This window comes from Medicago truncatula, chromosome 3 (genome assembly GCF_003473485.1).
Source record: "Medicago truncatula cultivar Jemalong A17 chromosome 3, MtrunA17r5.0-ANR, whole genome shotgun sequence".
NCBI classification, from domain to species: Eukaryota; Viridiplantae; Streptophyta; class Magnoliopsida; order Fabales; family Fabaceae; genus Medicago; species Medicago truncatula.
Genome location: NC_053044.1, coordinates 14,549,900 through 14,555,850, shown reverse-complemented (window position 1 = coordinate 14,555,850; position 5,951 = coordinate 14,549,900). Strand labels below are relative to the sequence as shown.

The 5,951-nt window shown below is 39.3% G+C and overlaps 1 non-coding gene across 1 annotated transcript; it reads left to right on the top strand.

The window, feature by feature from the left end:
• The first annotated feature begins 2,268 nt into the window (after positions 1–2,268).
• On the top strand, positions 2,269–2,375 carry LOC120579789 (small nucleolar RNA R71). The gene has a single exon (XR_005645534.1). It is a non-coding gene; the product is annotated as a small nucleolar RNA R71 (small nucleolar RNA).
• The last annotated feature ends 3,576 nt before the right edge of the window (positions 2,376–5,951 follow it).

Genomic DNA, 5,951 nt, shown 5'->3' with positions numbered 1-5,951 from the left:
ATTATTGAGTATTAATATACTTCCAGGGCATAAGCCCCCATCGCTAATTTGAGCTAATGCTCCATCATGTTGAGTACTAAGCTTTAGGGCATAAGCCCCCAACATATCTATGCTATTGCATGGACTCGATCTCTTAAAACATCTTAATCATCATCTCTTATATATATCCAATAATTTGGAGGTTCAACATCATCTTAATCATCTTATATTGACTCATGCAACTTAGTTAAATAATAATAGCAGCATAGGCAGATCACAACAACAGCTTGACTTCATAATATCAATTTCATTTCAACAACATCTTAATCATTCAATAATATCTTAAGTAATATACATAACGTTATATCACATCATATTCAACATTAACATTTCATACAGCTTCACAGATTGCAGTTAACTTCTTATATAGGTCACATTACAGCTTCACAGATTGGCAAGATCTGGCACGGCCGTGCCAGTGTGAGCACGGGCCGTGCAAAGGTTCTGTATAGATTGGCTTCAAAATTTTCTGTTTTTTTGAATCATACTCGGAAAATTACCTACAAAATAATAAAAAACAAAACAAAAAAACAAAACAAAAGCAGTTAAATGCGTGGGTTGCCTCCCACGAAGCGCTTCTTTATAGTCATTAGCTTGACGTTAAAGAAAGTGTCAATTAGAAAGGATCAAAGAGGTCATATTGTGTAGATGACGCTAATGAGCGTTCTTTCACATCATGACCTTTAATCATGTTACAAGAATAGAGAGCGGGACCTTTCATAAAATTCTCCAACTCAAACCCTATCAGCTCATCACTCACTTGAAAAACAATCCTACCATTCTGAACATCTACTATAGCACCCGTAGTGGCGAGAAAGGGTAGTCCTAAAATTTTAGGGCACTCATTGTCCTCATCTATGTCAAGCACCATGAAATCATTTGGGATGTTTATCCCTTCTATTTTAACGGGGATGTCCTCAACATATCCGACAGGTTGGATATCAGAACGATCAGCTAACTTCAATGTTGTTTCGGTAGGCTTTAACTCTCTCATCCCCAGTCTTTTAAAGAGGGGTAAGGGCAACAGACTAACGTTAGCTCCTAAATCACATAAGGCTCGGTTTAAGGTTTCACTCCTTATCACACAAGGGATGGCAAAACTTCCTGGATCTCTAAGCTTTGGAGGTGGCTTCTTGATGATTGCACTTTTTTCTCTTGCCAAAGCTATTGTCTCATTTTGCTCTATAGCCTTATTCTTTGAAAAAATGTCTTTTAAAAACTTGGCATATAGAGGCATACGAGACAAAGCTTCAGCAAAGGGAATTTGAATGCAAATCTTTTTAAGTATGGTTAAGAATTTATTAAATCGAGCCTCCAAGTTAAGCTTAACGAGCCTTAATGGGGAAAGGGCTTTGTTCTCATCAAGTGGTTTCTTTATCGCATCCTCCTCACCTAGAAGCTTAACACTCTCTCCCTTGACACTTTTGGCTTTAGCAACAGTCTCTTCTAACTTACTACCCCCAAGAGAAATAGTATTGACATGAGCTTTGGGGTTTGTTTCAGGTTGACCGGGAAAGACTCTTGGTGTTTGAGAAGAGGTGGCCACTTGGGAGATTTGGGTTTCGAGCATTTTGGTGTGTGTGGCGATAGAATCAACCTTGGCAGTGAGTTTGGAGAGAGATCGAGTCGTTCAGAAATCCTGTTTGGTTTTTTAATTCTTGGAGCTGTTTATTTTGATTCATCATGCAATTTTCCAACAGAATTTCCAAACTAGACTTCTGAGCTACCCTCTGGTTGTTTGTATAGCCAGGTGGTGCTACTTGCCCATAGGAACCTTGGGGGTTTTTATAAAAGTTTTGATTTGGCCTCGTTCCTTGGTTGTGTTGAGCATAGTTTAATTGCTCAACACTGTTAGTAGCACTACCTAACTGACAATCACCACCAATATGACCAAATATACCACAGATTTCACAAGGAGGAGATGTAGGAGAAGGTGTGACAGCATTAACATTAATTTTTTCAAATTTTTGAGTTAAGGCATCAACCTTAGCAGCAAGGTGATCATAATCAGAGACCTCGTACATACCTGCCTCCTTTTTGGAGGGTGTAGAGGCGGTGATGGCTTTTTCGTTGGTCCATTGGTAGTGATTCTGAGCCATATCTTCAATCAATGCGTAGGCCTCCGTATAATTCTTGTTCATTAGTGCTCCACCTGCAGCTGCATCAACAGACATCTTAGTAGTATATGTTAGGCCATTATAAAAAGTGTGCACTATGAGCCACTTTTCCAAACCATGGTGGGGACAAAGTCTAAGCATTTCCTTGAAACGCTCCCACGCATCATAGAGAGACTCCCCATCTTTTTGGTTGAACCGCGTGATTTGGTCTCTTAATTTGGCGGTTTTAGAAGGGGGAAAGAATCGGGCAAGGAATGCTCGCCTCATTTGATCCCATGAAGTGATGGAACCGACTTCAAGGGAATGGAACCAAGCGCTAGCTCTATCCCTTAAGGAGAAGGGAAAGAGATGAAGTCTTACGGCTTCTTGGTTCTCTTTTATAGTGCCACTGAGTCTAAGGAAGGAAGAAACATGGAGATTTGAATTCTCAGTGGGTGATCCAGAAAACTGATTTTGCTGCACCAAATTGAGTAGTGCAGGCTTGATCTCGAAGTTGTTACCCTCAACCGTTGGGTACACGATAATAGCATGTGGCTCTTCCGTTGAAGGAGTAGCATACTCTTTGAGAGTGCGTTCAGCCATAGCCGTATTATTTTGTGCCTCTCTCTTTTTCTTATGCAAATATCTTTCGATCTCAGGAATAAATTCTCCGAGACTTTTACTTCTTCGCATAAGAAATCGAGAACCCAAGAAGTTAATGGTAAAGAAAGAAAGAAGTAGAAGAAAAGAGGGAGAAGAAGGAGTTCTAATCTAAAAGAAAAAGTTAATCAAATTAGTTTACTCCCCGGTAGCGGCGCCAAAAACTTGATGGGATAAAACCGCAAGTGCACGGTCTTACCGAAGTAGTATAAAAGAGTATCGTTCCGATAGAGAGTAGTTTAATTCAATTAACCTTTAAAAATGATTAGAGAAGAAGAGAATTGTAAGTTGGGGTTTTCAAACGTTTGAAAGATAATAATATAAAAGGAGCCTTGGGATCGTTGGTTTCATCTAAATAACAAGTCCTTCACAAACCAAACTATAAGCTTATAATGTTATGTTAGACCTAATTTTTCAAGACAGTTTCTCTTATGTTCCTCTAGAAACCAAGCCTATTTCGCTGACTTGATTACTATTAGACTTTGGTTCCTCTAACAACCAAGCCTATTTCGCTGACTTGATTGTTATTAGTTCCCTTGAAGATCTAAACTATATGTCTCAAAGATTGCAAAGACTATTTCGCTGCCTTTGCAATCCTTGTCTAAATTCACTTGTTCGAATATCAAAGCTCCACTTTCGTTTTATGAATTGATATTTGGAATAATGGATAAACAATTATCAAACCCTCCACTTTCGTTTCCACGGTTTGATAATGGTTGATCCATGTTAAAGCGGTGAATTTAGATAAGAAATTAGGGTTACATAAGATTAAGGCTTAGAGCTTGGCTTGATTAGGATTATGTCATTTAGACTTACCCAACAATCCCAAGACAAGGAGAAGTCTACTCAGTCATGTTCATCGTAGACATGGGGGAGAAGAGAGAAAGCATAAAGGTAAATGACAAGAAAATAAAGGAAAAGAAAAGAACTTTAATTAGAAAAGCAATTGTCACTTATTGAATTCCAAGTAAAGATGAATATTTGTGATGGATGGCTACTCTATTTATAGCATATATTCGATTTAAATTCTAAGCAATTACATTCGGGCTAAAAATAGAGTAGCTTAAAATCTAAGCAACAAGCAGCAAAAGACACTCTGTAGGGTGGCATGGCCGTGCCAATGCTAGCACGGGCCGTGCCAAGCTTCTGACTTTGGGGAGACATATTTTTGTCTCTCAATCTTCATATTTTCGTATTCAATCAGCTCCAAGTCCCTTTCTTTTGCTCCAAGACTCAATCCATCCAATATTCATTCCTGAAATAAAATAAAATGCAATTTGTAGTAAACTATCCTAAAAAGGAAATAATACTAATATAAAATAAAATAAAATCTAATTAAAACTAAACTAAAAAGAATATAAAAGTAAGCAATAAATGACTCATCACTTATGCAGAACCGTCAGGTTGTGGCTTATGCTTCAAGGCAGTTGAAAGTGCATGAGAAGAATTATCCGACTCATGATTTCCAATTGGCAGCAGTTGTGTATGCATTGAAGATTTGGAGGCACTATTTGTATGGTTCTATGTTTGAAGTGTTCAGTGACCATAAGAGTTTGAAGTATTTGTTTGATCAGAAAGAGTTGAATATGAGGGAAAGAAGATGGTTGGAATATCTTAAGGACTTTGATTTTCAGTTGAGTTATCATCTTGGGAAAGCTAATGTTGTTGTTGATGCTTTGAGTAGAAAGACTTTGCATATGTCTGCTTTGATGGTTAAGGAGTTGGAATTGATTGAGCAGTTTCGAGACTTGAGTTTGGTTAGTGAGTTGACACCGGATAGTGTGAGGTTGGGTATGTTGAAGTTGACAAGCAATATTTTGGAAGAAATCAAGAATGGTCAGAAGGAACATTTGGAGCTCGTGGACCGAGTGACGTTTGTTAACCAAGGAAAAGGTGGAGACTTTAAATTGGATGAGAATGATGTTTTGATGTTTCGTGATCGAGTTTGTGTGCCAGATGTTCTTGAGCTTAAGAGGCAGATTTTGGACGAAGGTCATAGAAGTAGTTTGAGTATTCATCTAGGAGCAACTAAGATGTATCAAGATTTGAAAAGGTTGTTTTGGTGGCCTGGAATGAAGAAGGAGATTGCTGAGTTCGTTTATGCTTGTTTGGTTTGTCAGAAATCGAAGATCGAACATCAGAGACCGTCAGGTTTGATGCAACCGTTGTTTGTGCCAGAGTGGAAGTGGGATAGCATTTCTATGGATTTTGTTGGAGCGTTGCCTAAGACTAGTAAGGGTTTTGATTCGATTTGGGTGATTGTTGATCGGTTGACGAAGTCGGCACATTTTGTTCCTATCAAGACGGGTATGACTGTAGCGAAGTTGGCTCAGATCTACATTGAGTAGATAGTGAGGTTGCATGGTATTCCTTCTAATATTGTGTCGGATCGGGATCCGAGGTTTACTTTTAAGTTTTGGGAGAGTTTGCAAGATGGTTTGGGAACTAAGTCGAGATTGAGTTCTGCTTACCATCCTCAGACCGATGGGCAGACGGAGAGGACTATTCAGAGTTTGGAGGATTTGTTGAGAGCTTGTGTTTTGGAGCAAGGTGTTAGTCGGGATGAATGTTTACCATTGATTGAGTTTACTTACAACAACAGTTTTCATGCTAGTATCGGAATGGCACCGTTTGAGGCTTTGTATGGTCGGAGGTGTAGGACACCGTTGTGTTGGTTTGAGTCCGGAGAGGGTGCCTTGTTAGGACCGGAAGTTGTGCAAGAAACTACGGAAAAGGTTAAGATGATTCAGGAGAAGATGAAGGCGTCTCAGAGTAGACAGAAGAGTTATCATGATAAGAGGAGAAAGGATATTGAGTTTCAAGTTGGTGATCATGTGTTTTTGAGGGTGAATCCTGTGACCGGAGTTGGTCGTGCTTTGAAGTGTAGGAAGTTGACTCCTCGTTTTATTGGGCCGTTTGATGTCATTGAGAAGGTTGGGGTTGTAGCGTATCGGATTGCGTTACCACCGTCTTTGTCGAATCTTCATAATGTGTTTCATGTGTCTCAGTTGAGGAAGTATGTGCATGATGCGTCTCATGTGATTCAAGTAGATGAGTTGGAAATAAGAGATAATTTGACGGTTGAGACTTGGCCGGTTAGGATTGAGGATCGTGAATTGCAGCGTTTGCGTGGCAAGGAGATTGTTTTGGTCAAGA